The sequence below is a fragment of the Trichosurus vulpecula genome, chromosome 1 (genome assembly GCF_011100635.1).
Source record: "Trichosurus vulpecula isolate mTriVul1 chromosome 1, mTriVul1.pri, whole genome shotgun sequence".
In the NCBI taxonomy this organism is placed as follows: domain Eukaryota; kingdom Metazoa; phylum Chordata; class Mammalia; order Diprotodontia; family Phalangeridae; genus Trichosurus; species Trichosurus vulpecula.
In genome coordinates, this window is record NC_050573.1 from 19,036,820 (window position 1) to 19,051,582 (window position 14,763).

General features: G+C 44.9%; 1 long non-coding RNA gene across 1 annotated transcript; it reads right to left on the reverse strand.

Moving 5' to 3' along the window:
* Nucleotides 1–647: 647 nt before the first annotated feature.
* On the reverse strand, nt 648–13,156 carry LOC118843328. The gene is made up of 5 exons (XR_005009908.1): nt 13,060–13,156; nt 7,448–7,573; nt 6,762–6,932; nt 3,026–3,653; nt 648–1,291 (listed from the first exon to the last, which is right to left on the reverse strand). It is a non-coding gene; the product is annotated as an uncharacterized LOC118843328 (long non-coding RNA).
* Nucleotides 13,157–14,763: the final 1,607 nt, after the last annotated feature.

Below are 14,763 nucleotides of genomic sequence, written 5' to 3' on the forward strand. Positions count from 1 at the left end.
CTGTTCTGGAATACTGCTCTACCCCCTCACAAAGGAAAAAAAAAACTGGCCTGCATTCACTTCACCTGCAAAACATGCCTTCCTCTCCTCTACCAGTCCTACTCCAATGACGGGGAGCAGACTGTCCCCCTATGATTCTGGGGGATCCTGCCAACCCTCAAAAAAGGTGGGGCCATTAAGGAACAACTGAACATTAAGAGAGGGGAAACAGAGGTCTCTATCTAGGAATCCAGGCCCCTGCACTTCCCCCACTGCTCACCCTTGAGGCTTTCAATTTTGCATTCCCATCCCCTCCTGAAGGGCCTAAGTGGAATTAGGGAAGTCATTATTGAGAGAATGGTTTTGGCCACAGGCTGGGTGCCCTAGTAGTAGTGGGGAGGGGGAAGCACTACTTGGTGGGGACTGGCAAAGAAGCATCAGGCTTAGAGTGAAAAAGACCTCTAGAGACCATCTAGTCTAACCCCCTCCTTTTACAGGTGAGGAAACCAAGGCCAGGGAGGTGAAGGTACTTTCCCAAGGTTGCATAGCTCCTCATAGAACCTGAGTTCTAACACAGGTCCTCTGATGCCAAATCCAGTGGTCTTTGCTATATATCATGCCCTTTCCTAGACTGGAGAAGCCTTAAGCTTGACCCTGAATTGGAGTCTGCATCCACCCTCTGCCCCTCATATAGAAGAGGTCAGGATTGAAGATCAGGGAACGTCTCCCTGGTGGCTCTATACATCCCCCAGATAGGCAGCTGTGCTATGGCTGGAACTCTCCCCAGAGCCCCATACGTGTGCCTTTACCTGGGACTCTGCCTCTGTAGGCAGCATTGTTCTGTATCTCCTGCTCAAATTCAAAGGTCATCCTTCTCTGTGGGATGGGAGCCAAGTCAGGAACTCACTAACAGGCCCTTGGGTTATAGATCTAGCATGGAAAGGGTCTTCTGAGGTCCAACCCCTCTCATTTTACAAGGGGGGAAACTGAAGCCCAGAGAGATGAAGCAGTTTGTCAGAATTCACATAGGTAGAAGTAGCAAGGCCAGGATTCAAACCCACATCATCCAACTCTAAATGCAGGCCTCTTTCCAGCATTCTCTGAGCTCTGCCACTCACTCTGCTGGGTGGGAAAGGGACAGGGTGGTGGGGAGATCCTGAGCAGAAGCATCTGTTGGCCCAGGCTGAGTATCCTCGATCTGGGACTTGGAGATGGAACTCTGGACAAGGCTGGTCACTGCTCCGAAGAGAAGAGTCAGGATGTAGCCGCAAGTGGAGTCCGAAACAGGCAGATGTCTGGGTGCGCAGCCACTCTGTAATGGATGAGCATACATGAGATGAAGTCTGGAAGATTCTTCTGATCCCCCTACTCTTCACTCCTTACCACCACTTCCATACTGAAGGAGGAAGATTTCTGTCCTTTTCTGCTTACGTAAGCTGCACTGACGGTTGATCTCCCCAGTTGGACTGTAAGCATGGCAAGGACCAGGTCTTGTCTAAACTTTTTATCTCTCCCAGGCTCACCCACCTACACCCACCCCCAGAATAGTGTTCTATACACAGTAGGTACTTAATATATATTTTAATATTGTTACTGAGGTCTGAACATACTTTGACATAATTAGGGGAGAGAAGGAAAGGAAGGAAATAGCTATTTATTAAACACCTACTATGTGTCAGGCTCTGTATTAAGCACTTTACAAACATTATCTCATTCCATCCTGCCAACAATTCTGTGAGATAGATGCTATCATCATTTCCATTTTACAGTTGAGGAAACTGAGGCAAACAGATTTGCCCAGGGTCACACAGCTAGTAGGTATGTGAGATCACATTTGAACTCAGGTTTTCCTGACCAAGGTTTCACACAGTAAGTAAGTGTCAGAAGTGGGACTTGGACCCAGATATTTCTGATTCTGAGTGTCAAGCTCCAGGTCTAGAACTCATCTCACTGCCCATTTCTATTTCTATCATCACCCATTTCTAGAGCACCTTAAGTGCTTTCCTCACAATAACCCTATGGGACTCTAACACAAAGATTATCGCCCCCATATGACAAATGAGGAAACAGGATCTTGGAGGCTAAGTGATTTGCCCAAAGACAGAGATTGTAAGTAGAGGGAGAGTAAGAATGAAGTAGAAGGATCTAATTCCCAACTGTAAAATGGGAGAAATTATTTTACTATCACATTAATAACCAATTATTAATTTGGGATCTCCCTTATTTCCTCATTTAAGGTCCAGCCCTATAAAAAGTCAGTCTCTGAAAGACATAATTGGTTGATAAGATTGTCCTAGCCCTCAAGCCATATGCTCTTCAATCTGGGGACCCCTCCCAACCAGGTGACTTCCTTCTGTTTAGAATGTAAACAGAATCCCATCTAGGTGAGTTCTTACACTAAGGAAATGAGCTCTTGTCCTTGTATAATTTAAAGGGATCCAGCTCCTGAAGGAGAAAACCAACCAAAGTGATCTAGATGGAGATAGATTCCCTGGTCCAGATTGCTGGAGGTGCCTGAGTCTCATGATCAAGCCATGTTCTCAGCAGGAGAAGCTGAAGACTTCTGGCCCACTCATTATTAAATATCCACCAACCAGAGTTGATTTTCATTTGTCAGGGCCATTCCCTTTCAAAAAATATATAAGGCTTTCAAGCTTTCCATGTTTTTGTTTTTGGTTACCAAGAGAAACCACTGACCACCAATTTATTGATTGTGGGCTAGCTTAATTAATAAATTGATTATTAATTATCCAGAAACTCTGTCTCTCAGGGCTTTTCATTCATCACATAGAATCAATGGATATTGAGAGACATGAGTTCTCCATTCCCACAAATTCTCTGGCTTGTGGAGGGTATGGGACAGGGATCTAAGCAAGCTCTCAAAGAATCACAGAATCTCAGAACTGGAAGGGACCAGAGAGAGCAGCTCATTTAACCTATGCCTGAACAAGAATCCTTTCTACAAGGTCCCTAACAAGTAGTTTGCTCTACCTTCCTCTCTAACCTACGGGCTACTCTTTAGATAGATTCCTCTTGGATTTCCTACCTGGAAATGTCCAAACCACTGGCTGACAGCAAAAAAGAATCAGGGCAAGCATCTCTGAGGCTCCAGATCCTCTATGGTCTTGTGGACTGTCCAGATTGGGTCGTTAGTGGCTGGAAGAGAAGACAACCGAGCAAAGCAGCAGAAGAAAACAAGATCCCTCCCCAACCCCAGGGTCTTTTAGCTAGTGAGAAATCCCAGGAACCATAAGGATCCTAGAGTCTGATCAACTGCCCTCTCACATCCATCCCCCACACCACCACACAGACACACAGACACCAAGGCCGAGAGCTTGTGTGAAGAGACAGAAGTCGATATCGCTGTCAGCACCACGGCCAGGGAAAGCCAAGGAGCGGGGAACTATTTCAGCACTGTGATAGGGGACAGCAACAAACAGCAGTGTCACTATGGAGAAGGGCAGGCTTTGTGTAATGGGGGAGATCCAAGGAAGAAAAGCCCAGCGAGCTTAATAGCCAAAACAACAACAATAATAAAGACAATACCGATATCAGCAACAGAAACAACCAACATACCGCCATGTAAAGATTATAATACACTACCAGGCATTCTCTTTTGGAGCTTTGGGAAGATTTGGTTCCTTGCAGAGAGCATCTCAGACTCAATTGAGCCCCTAGATTTGGTAAAGGTGCATTGATGAAATGAACAGAAACTTTCCTGGTAAGAGTCTATCTAGGCATGTCCCTCCCAGTACCTTTGCTCCTGAGACACATAACATGGTGGGGTCACTTGAGTATTGGACTTGGGGCCAGGTAGGCTGGTTCAAATCCTACCTCCAATACTTCCTAACTACATGGCTAACCTCAGTTTCCAAATCTCTAAGATGGAGATAAGAATACTTGTAGTGTACCAGCTTCCTAGGGTTGCTGTGATACTCCAATGAGATAAAGTGTAAGAAACACTTTGAAAAATCTCAAAGAGCCACACAAATGTCAGTTACCTTTATCTTTAACATGGTTTTGCAGGTATCTGTGGGTTTTTTTTTTCCTTTAGGGAATAAATCTGGCTTTGCTTGATACCTCCCTAATAGCTGAAGATAAGCCTTCTCATGGTCAGTCCATAAAGATAAGACCTTCCTGAGACCATATCTCTGTTGCACTGACAATTTGAGACTCTAAGCCATTAGAGGTAGTTTGAAAGGTATGAAAATGCCCTGCTTTGGGTCATCCAAAGATAATCATGAACTCATGAAGATAATCTACCTTGGAAGATAGAAGGAGAACCTGCTAAGGCCATCCTTAGAGGGTATGGAGTGGGATCAGGTGGCAAGACTGAGGATGTTCCTTGGCAGTATAGGACTCCAGAGGTACATAGTGAAGAGCTGAGGGTCCTGGTCTTTGAAAAACCAGCCAAAGCCACTAATCTGATCACCCAACATATGGATTTAGGTAAAATCAGATAACAATGAACATCAAGGTCAGCTTTGCAGGGGTAGAAAACAAAGTCCCCAAATGGAAGCTGGAGGTGAAAGAATGGATAGTGCCTCCCTTTCTGCCTTAGTGGCATGGAAGTAGCTGGCATATGGACGGAAGCAACTCCTCTCATGATCCTTCATGAATCCCCTGCAGAACTGGCTGGTCTGCTCAGGAGTGGACCAATATTTTCTTCACTCCTTTCTCCACAAAAATGCTCAGGGTAAGTGGGTCAGAATGATGACTCCTGGAGAGGTCTCCTATTCTTCAGCACCCTGTGAACTTTGTAGTTGGTCATTAAGACTTTATTAACCGACTCGTATGCGCCAAGCACTGGAGTTAGCCCTCAATGTCTACTGTAGACCTGTGCAGAGGACAATGGCATTAGGCCTGGAGGTGGGGGGAAGGGGAAGGCTAAAGTCATCCTTTGGGTACTTTTTCTAAATGTGGAAGGAGCGATAATGATCTGAGCCCCCAGACACTTAACTGAGTGGCCCTTCCTATACCTGCTCTGAATCACTAGAAACAAACTCTCCTGTCTGTGAAGTCTAGGGGCCAGTCAGGCAGTGAGAAGGGAAGAGAAGACTGCTATGCAGGGAATACAAAGCAGAAGAAATGGGACTTTTCTGTGGAACTGGGAATGAAAAATTCAGAAGGACAGGGGTCTGGTTCCAGTCTGGTCCTTAATTCACTATGCAATCTGCAGCCAGTCATTTTTCTTGCTTGGGGCTATTTTCTCAACTGTAAAACTAGGGGATTGGCCTGGTTAAAAAAGAAGGCAGTGATCAACCAACAGATTGTGTTCACAGCCAGGTGTCTTTTACATCTTATTTGATACTGTTTTCATTTCACTGACTAATGGCTGGTATTAAGTATGTCTTGTAGTCACAAGGAACATGCCGGTAAGCACACTAGCCTGTCAGCCTCCCTGTACTCTGGAGAGTATTTACCTCTACAATTCACCTTAGCCTCACTGTGAGCCAGTTTTAAATAAAACAATTTCTGTTAAAGACCATAAAAACATTTGGTTTCAAAGCTCTCTCTATAAAATCAGACATTTCTTTGGAAATGTATAAGCTTTTTCAATCTATTTATAAGGAATTATTGACATTTACATGGACCTGTAGGTTAAGTGGATCCTGATTTTAATCCTTTCCAATCAATCATTCAAAAATAACATTTTCATTGTTTAAAAAAAAATTAGTTCCAACTGGATCCCCAAAGCGGTCCGTCCCAGCTCCAATATTATATGGTCTATGTTCTAGCATTCTATAGTTTAGGGCTTTTCTAGCTCTGACCTCCATTCTTTGTTCTAAGGGCCTTTTTAACTCTGACATTCTTTGTTCTAAGGGCCCTCCCAGCCCTGGCATCCCTTGTACTAAGCTTCCTCCCAGATCTGATATTCTGAATCTTGGGTCTCTCCCACCTCTGAGAGTCTATAATTCTGTGTATCCTTCTCACACTGCAACAGAACCATAGAGAGCTCTAAGTCTGTGTGAAAAGTAGGAGATCAGAGGGGCCTGGCTATATTTATAAACAAGCTTCTATTCTCTCAAGATGCCTCATGGCTCCTGATTACACAGCTATGAAGAAGGTATGGGGCTCTGTCCTGGATCTAGTCTTGGGAACAAGTATAGTTGGCTATGGTCATCAGACTTCTAGAACTGGAAAGGATTTTAAAGGTCATTTGGTCCACCTGCCTCATGTTACAGATAAGGAAACTGAGGTCCAGACATATCCTGTATCATCTGCCACAGACATTGGGCTACATTGTATGCAAAGTCAAAATAAGAAGACTTACTGAAGGGTTTATATAAAGTGTGTGTTGGGGAGCAGTATTTGATGCATATAATGAAAGTGCCATCAAATCATCAGGGTCTGACCAAAGTCACAGAGGAAGCAAGAGTATAAGAACCCTAGTCAACAGGGCTACTCAGTTCCCATGCTCTTTATGGCACCAAGACCAAAAAGAATCTCAATTTCTTTGACCCAGCATGAGAAATTGAGCTTGGAACTAAAGAGAGCCCAGAATGAGAGTTAGACCAGGAAGGGTGCAGAATTGCCTCTCTGGAACCCTCTAAAACAAAGGAGATGGGCTCTCATATCTCTGGAATGCCACCTAGAGGCAGAGTAATGGAGAAGATGACCTCTCAAGTTTTCTTCCTGACCCAGGAGCCTATGATTCTGCCTTCTCTGGGTTCTATTCAACTCCCGTCAACATGAACATGAACTTACTAAGCACCTATCCTATGCTAGCCTTTCTCAGAGCCAAAAAGACTAGAGAGAGGAGGCTGGTAAGTCTGCCATACTTATCTGCAAGGCTCCTGTCTGGCATGGTAGGGGTTGTCCAGCTGCTTGAGTCTTGGAAATGCCCTTCCTTTATCACAGGAAATGGAAATGCTCTGGAAACTGATTCCACAACACTGGTTTATATTGGAGAACACGAAGGCTCTTCTGGTGTCCCACACCACTTCCTTGTCCTGAAATGTAAGCAAGGTTCATTGGGGGACATGTAACTCTAGACATTGTTTTCAGGGGGAAGGAAGACTGAAGCAATGAATTTGGAAGTTGGATGTCAGGAGGAGGCACTATGTCCAGGCACAAAGAGGCCTGCATCTCACCCCAAGAAGAGGTCAAGAAAGTTCTCTGCTCAACCACACATAATGTGAGGCCTCCAGTTCTGGTCAGGGGTAATCCTATTGCTTACATGGCAATTACATCATATCCACCCACCCCAAACCTCCAACTGATTTCTGACAATGAATTTGAGTCTCTGGGCAAGTCTTTAAACCCTCTTAGCCTCCCAGCTTTAAATCTATGACCCTGCGAACACTTCCCCATGCAGAAAGCATTCTGTAATCTATTGCCACTTCAACCTCACTAAACATGCCACTAGGGGAAATCCTCCCCCTTCACTCCCAGGCTCCTCCTGCCAAGTGATTTTGGGGGCTCTCCAAGACCTGCTTAAGCCAGTGGGAGGGGTGGAGACCGTTACCTTCCAAGGGCTTCCTTCAGTCTCCTGTCCATGGATCTCCTCACCAGCTCCAGGATATCCATCCCCATGTGAAAACATCCCCTAGAACTCCACCACTGATGAACATTGCCGGGGAAAGTCACACCACTGTGATAAAATTACAGTATATTATCTGATCTCTCTGAAAGGCAGTGTAACATAGCAAAGATGATAATAAAAGGTAAAATTTATATAGCACCTACTATGCGCTAGACCTTGTGCTAAGCACTTTGTAATTAGTCTCGTTCGTTCCTCACAACAACCCTGGGAGGTAGGTTCTGTCATTATCCCCATTTTACAGATGAGGAAATGGAGGCAAACTGGAGTAAAGTGACTTGTCAAAGGTCACATAGCTAGTACGTGTCTGAGGATGGAGTTGAAATGAGTCCTTCCTGACTCCAGGGCTGGCGCTCAATCCGCGAGTGGATAGAGGCGATCTGAAAACCAGGAAGGCCTGGGTCCATGCCCTATCTCTGACATACACTGGGTGACCAAATCACTTAACCCCTCAGTGCTCTGGGTAAATGTCAGACCATAAGATGCAGAAAAGGTCCTAATCTTAATGGACAATGACCTGGAGTTCCCCCAGGGATGGGAAACCTATGACCACCTGTGGCCCTCTAGGTCCTCAAGGGCAGCCCTTTGACTGAATCCACCCCTGTGGGTCTATACCAATGAACTCACAAATCCAGTCCCTGTCCCTATCCTACCTAATCTCACCTGGTCCTTCAATGCTCCATGGAATCACTTACACCATCCTATCTGAATCTTTACCCCACTCCCCACAATATCTGTTCCAAGCCTCTGTTCTCCCCACTCCCTTCTCCCCATCTCATCAGGAGACATCGACTCAAATTTAACCAAAAAAATGGAGGCCATCTGATGGGAATTCCTTCCCTCCAATTAAATAGCTCACCCTATAAGCATCTTTACCCATTATCTCTTCAACCCTTTAGACACACCCTTAACCCCATCCCAACCCAGCTCCTCTAGGAGCTTAACCTGGCTTCACTCTCTGATTTTCAGCCTCTCTTAACCTACCAGCTCTTCCCCTGTTGCCTTTAAACATATTCACTTCACCCCTAATTTTAAGAAAAATCTTCACTTTGCCCCACCATGCCCTCAAGATATTTCTTCTATCCTTTCTTCTTTCATTCTCAAGCAAACTCCTAGAATGTCCATATATTTTGACCCAGACACCTCTCTGCTTGGCACATGCCCCAAGGAGGCCGATGACAAAAAGAGAGAACCCACATGCATCAACACAGCAGTATTCTCTCTCATACCAAAGAACTGTGAACAAGCTGTGCCCATAAATATCACGGAATATTACTGTACCATAAAAAGCAAGGGATGAGGAATTACAAGTACCAAGAGATGATTTCTCTGAACAGATTCACGGTGAAGCAAATAGAACCAAGAAAACAACGTACACAACGGTTATCACATCGAAGTGGCCAGGTGGCACAGTGGATTGAATGGTGGGCCTTTCCCAACTAGGAAAATCTGATTCCAGGTCAGACAGTGACTACAGATGGATGACTTTGAACAAATCACTTAACTTCTGTTTGCCTCAGTGTCCTCAAGTGCAAAATGAGAATGTCTAACTTGCTAAGCAGTTACTTCACAGCACTGTTGTGAGGCTCAAATGAGAGAATATTTGTAAAATGCTTAACCCAGTACCTAAATACATAACTTATCTCTTATTCCCTGCTCCCCCATTTACAATTGGGTGGGGGGGGGGGAAGACAATGGAACTGAATGCTGCAGAATTCTACTGACTAAAATTTTTCCCCAGAGAAAAAACATCTCTCTTCTTTTATGGGAGAAGTTGAGGGGAAGGGGGTCTCTGTGCGTAGGATGCTGCACGTATTGTCAAATGCTTTTGCTAGGATTGTTGGTTCTGCTGAGCTATTTGTCTTTTTAATTTCTTTTAAATCTTTGGGAAAAAAGAAGGCTCACTGGGTTAAGGAATGCAGAAGGATATATTTATAGATGAATGTGATACAAAAACCAAAGAAAAAAAGGCATCAATAAAAAAGCTGTCTACACTCATTGCCTTCACTTCCCACTCAAACCACTGCAGAATGACTTACAACCTGCCCAGCCCAGCAAAGCTGCTCTCTCCGTGGTTCCCAATGACTTCTTTTTTTTTTTGAGGGGGGAGGCAAGGCAATCAGGGTTAAGTGACTTGCCCAAGGTCACACAGCTAGTAAGTGTCAAGTGTCTGAAACTAGATTTGAACTCAGGTCCTCCTGACTCCAGGACTGGTGTTCTATTCACTTTGCCACTTAGCTGCCCCCCCACCCCCAATGACTTCATAATTGCTGAATCCACTGGCCTTTTCCTAGGTCTTCTGCTTCTGGACCTGTCCACAATGTTTGATAGTGTCAACCATCTTCTTCCCTAGGCATATTCTCTCCTCCCTGATTCTTCTTAATATCGCTCTCCTGATGCCCAGTATCCTCTGGAATAGCATGACCTATGGGCCACCCCCTATTTGTGGGGGGCACTCCAGAGCTCTGTCCCACGCCCTCTACTCTTATCTCTAAATACTCTTTTCCTGATGATCTCATCAGCTACCCTGGGTTCAAATATCAAATCCATGCAGGTAAGCCTAAAATCTCCAGACCCAGCTCTCATTTCTCTCTGGAATTCTAGCCCTGCCTCCTCCAATCCCTGAATAGCTCTTTAACAACAACAGCAATGACTAATATTTATCTAGTGCCCACTATGTGCTAGGTACCATGCTAAGCACTTTACAATTATCATCTCATTTAATCTGTACAACCACCTGGAAGGTAGATGCTATTTAAACTGAGACAAACAGATGGTAAGTGACTTGGCCAAGGTCACACAGCTAGTGAGTGTCTGAGGCCAGATATGAACTCAGGGCTTCCTGACTCCAGATCCAGCATTCTATCCATTGTACCACCTGGCTGCCCCTGTGTGTATGTATACACCTATACATGTGCCTGTTGACTTTCCCAATAAAATGTAGGGTTCTTGAGGATAGAAACTGTCCAGCTTTTGTCCTTCCCTACATGTATCACTTCCTAGCTGAGGCCTTTACTGATCCTCCCGTGTCTAGAACTTAGCACATATAGGTGCTTGTTGATTAATTCAATGCTTGTTAGTTGATATCTAGACCCAGATGTCTCATAGCCTAAAATCCAACAAGTCCAAAAGAGATTTCCAAATCTTTTACTAAAACCCATCACTCTTCCAATTTCCCTACTTCTTCTGAAGGTACCACCATCCTTCCAGTCAACCAGGTTCACAACCTCCAAGTCATCTCCAATGGCATGTCTGTCTTGACCTTAGGTTTCCATAGATGTTGTCTTCTCAAGAGTTGGGGTCCTGTCTTTCAGATATGAAAAACTGTCTCCAGTTTTAACTGCCAGACAAGAATTCTCACATGTGTCCTTAATTTATCAGAGCAGCTAAACTGGATAATTTTCTCCCCAAACCCTGTCCTGCTCCAAGTCAGTTCCCAGGATTACGGATGACATGAGTGAGCATCCTCAAAGGGTCTGCTCTCCCACCTCCTGGCATCCCTAAGCCTTCATGATTCCCATCCTCCCTGTCTCTAATTATGTAAATATGCCATTTTAGTCACTGACACTTTCAGGATGTGAGGACTGAATGAAACCTCCAGCTGTAACTGCTCACAATAAATTTTGAACACTCTGCCTGCTAATCAAAATGAGAATTTTTCTTTTAGTATGACAGTTAGATCCCAGGATAGCCTGAAGTGAAGTTGACTGCTGCTACCAAGTCTGAATGTCTCCCGTTGATACGTCACGCTATGTTTTAGTTACCTTTCATCCACACACTTAGCACTCAGAAGGGGTCCCCTACTGCTGGCAGAATCCTGTGCTTTCTCTCTATGAGGCTCAGTTCAGGGGGCACATCCTACATGGGGTCTTTACTGAGCCCTCCCTTATTAGTGCTCTTTGCTTCTTTATATTACTTTAAAAAGACACATAAAAGAGCACTACCTCAGAGGCCCCAAGACCCGAGCTGACGTACCACTTCTTATATCTACCAGCTCTGTGACTCTGGGAAAGCAACTGAAACTCTAATAACTTACTAAGATAGTAATGTGGATTAGCTGCCAATGTGCCTGGATGGAAAGAGTTCCCTCCCTGGATAAAATCCCATGGCCAAATGTGGGGGATGTTATAAAGAGGGCTCTTGTTTAGTTGTGATTTGGCCTAGGCGGTCTTTAGTATCTGTCCCTGTTCTAATACCCATCCCAGCTCTGACATTCTATGTTCTAAGAACCCTCCTAGCTCTAATATTGTTATGAAGCCTTTCCCAGTTCTGACATTCCCTGTTCTAAGATTCTTCCCAGTTCTGCCATTCCGTGTTCTGAGGCCCCTCCCAGCTCTGACATTCTCTGATCTAAGGCCCCTCCCAAATCTGACATTCCCTGTTTTAAAGCCCCTCCCAGCCCTGATATCCCCTATACCAGGGCTGTCCAAAATGCAGTTTGATTTATGCGGCCTGCCTACAAGCATAGAAATTTACATAAATGCTTTAGTTAACAAAGCTGAGCCACCACAGAGCTCTCAGTAAAATGGCAAATCAAAATATATTGTCTATTGTTTCATAAAAACCTAAGGTTGGACAGCCCTGCCATATACCAAGGCCCCCGGCAGCTCTGGCATTCCCTATTCTATGGCCCCTCCCAGCTCTGACATTCTCAAATTTAAGCAATGTTTCTTGAATTGAATCGAATCCAAGCAAATTGACCATATTTTGTGAGTCATAACGTCTTCCAGAAATATCATCAATTTGAGAATTCTTTCATTCATTTGGACAAATCACTTCTTCTCTCAGAGACTTACTTTCTTCCTCTGTTAGAGGAGAAGGCTGGACCAGAGGATTGCTTAATTGGCCTTCCAGCTCTAACATCCAATCATTCGGCCACATTCAGTGACAATACAACTAACCAACAGGGACGCATCGTGATCCTCTAGATTTTTTTTCCCGGACACGATGACTGCATAAATGAGTAAATCTGTGAAGTTCTTTGCAAATCTTAGTGCAATATATAAATGCTAGCTGTTGTTATTGTAAATTAAGTTTTTGTTGCTGTCCAGTCATCCTCAGTTATGTTGGACTCTTTGTGACTGCTTTTGGGGTTTTCTTGGCAAAGATGCTGGAGTGATTTACCATTTCCTTCTCCAGCCCATTTTACAGATGAGGAAAGTGAGGCAAACAGGGTTAAGTGACTTGCCCCAGGTCACAAAGCTAGTAAGTGTCTGAGTCCAGATTTAAGCTAAGGAAGATGAGTCTTCCTGACTCCACACCCAGCACTCTACCCACTGCGCCACCTAGTTGCCCTGTAAATTAAATACAACACTAATTTATTAAGTACCTACAATGTCCCAGGCACTGTGCTGGGTGCTAAAAGTACAGACAATGCCAAAACCACTCTCTATCCTCCAGGCACTTCTGTTCTACTGGGTAGATAAAATGTATCCACGGAAACATAGATCCAAGGTAATTTAGGTAGGGAAGTCCAGTGGCAAGAGCACTGAGAAAAGGCCACTGTGAGATTTCCCAGTTGGGAGATTATTACTAACCTCAGAGACAGCCATTTCCAGCTGAGTGACATGGGTCAGAAGCCAGAGTTCACAAGAAGTAGGAAGGACATGTAGACAAGGGGTAGCCTTCTAGGATCCTGGCGCTGGATGGGAAGAGAGACAGAAGATGATACCCTGAGGAGATGGGAACATTAAGCGATGATCCAGAGATCTGGCCATGGCTATAGGCATCAGAGGAAGCCCCAGTGAACATGAGAAAAGGGAGGGAGCATGGCTGAGTGGGCCTTTTCCCAGGGAGATGGAAGGAAGTTGGATCCAGGACAAAGAGAGAAGAAATGATTCTCACAACTCTCATAGATTATCCCTGTCTTCCTCAGAGAAAGAAAGCAATCATGAGAATCAGGAGGGAAGACAGAGCACATGGCTCAGTCTCTCTCATCTCAGAAATGGAAGTGAGGTCCTTCTGGGAGACAGAGTTGATTGAGGAAAATGTGCAGGGAGCCTGTGGATCTATATGACTTTTGCCATTCTAAGTCTCCTCCCCGCTCCCCAGCTCTGACATCCCCTGTTCTAAGGCCCCTCCCACCTCTGACATTCCCCATTCTAAGGCCCCTCCCAGCTCTGACATCCCCTGTTCTAAGGCCCCTCTCAGTTCTGATATTCTTTGTTCTAAGGCCCCTCCCAGCTCTGACATTCCCTCTTCTAAGGCTCCTCCAACTCTGACATTCCCCATTCTAAGGCCCCTCCCAGCTCTGACATCCCCTGTTCTAAGGCCCCTCTCAGTTCTGACATTGATGGTTCTAAAGTTCTTTCTAGCTCTTGACATTCTATTTTCCATATTCCACGTCCCCTTCCTGCTCTGACATTCTATGTTCTAAAGCTCTAGAATTCTATGAATCTATGTTTTCCTAATACACATTAAGCTGATAACGATTGCCCCTCATTTGTAGCCTTGGTCGTTTTGCTCACATGTGGTTTCTGAGCAGGAGGGGGAAAGAATCCAGGATCTATGAGATTTAGGGTGAGCAGGAGAAATGTGGATCTTACATTTGGGAACTGAACTACCTGGGGGCAAACAGCTAGTAAGGGTAGAAAAGTGTAGGCAGTAGAAAGAACACTGAGCTCAACCCAGAAGGCTTGGGTTCTAGCAGCCTAGGTGAATCCATTCACCTCTCCAGCCAGTTTCCACATCAGTAAAATGGATGGTACAATACCAGCCTTGGCTGTATCCCAAAGGTGTCAAGGGGACCATTCACTTTTCAGAGAATGGATGGTGAGGCATTTTGAAAACTAGAACATCCTGGGGTACTGAAGGAGAGAACCAGGGGCTTTTTTGATGGGACAGGGAGATCAGAAATGCATAGGGACCAGACACTTCAGTTCTCTATAGGACAGTATTAGTCTCTGTCTCTCCCTCTGCCTTTCTCTTCCCATTTCCCTCCATTTTTCTCTCCCTTCTCCCCTCTTTCCCTCCCTCCTCCCTCCCTTCTCTCTCTCTTTTCTCCCTCTCCCTCCCTCTGTCCCTCCTCACTCCTCTCTTAATAGCTCTCTAGATTTCACTATCCTCTCTCTCCTCCTCCTCTCTTCTCTTTATTCTTTTTAGATGTCTCCTTCTGCCCCCTCATTGCCTTTTTTCTCCTCTCTTTCTCTCTGACTCTGTATCTCTTGTCTGTCTCTGAGAAAGTCTGTGACACTCCATCTCTGTCTCTCTGTATATTTGTCTCTATCTCTTCCTTTTCTCTT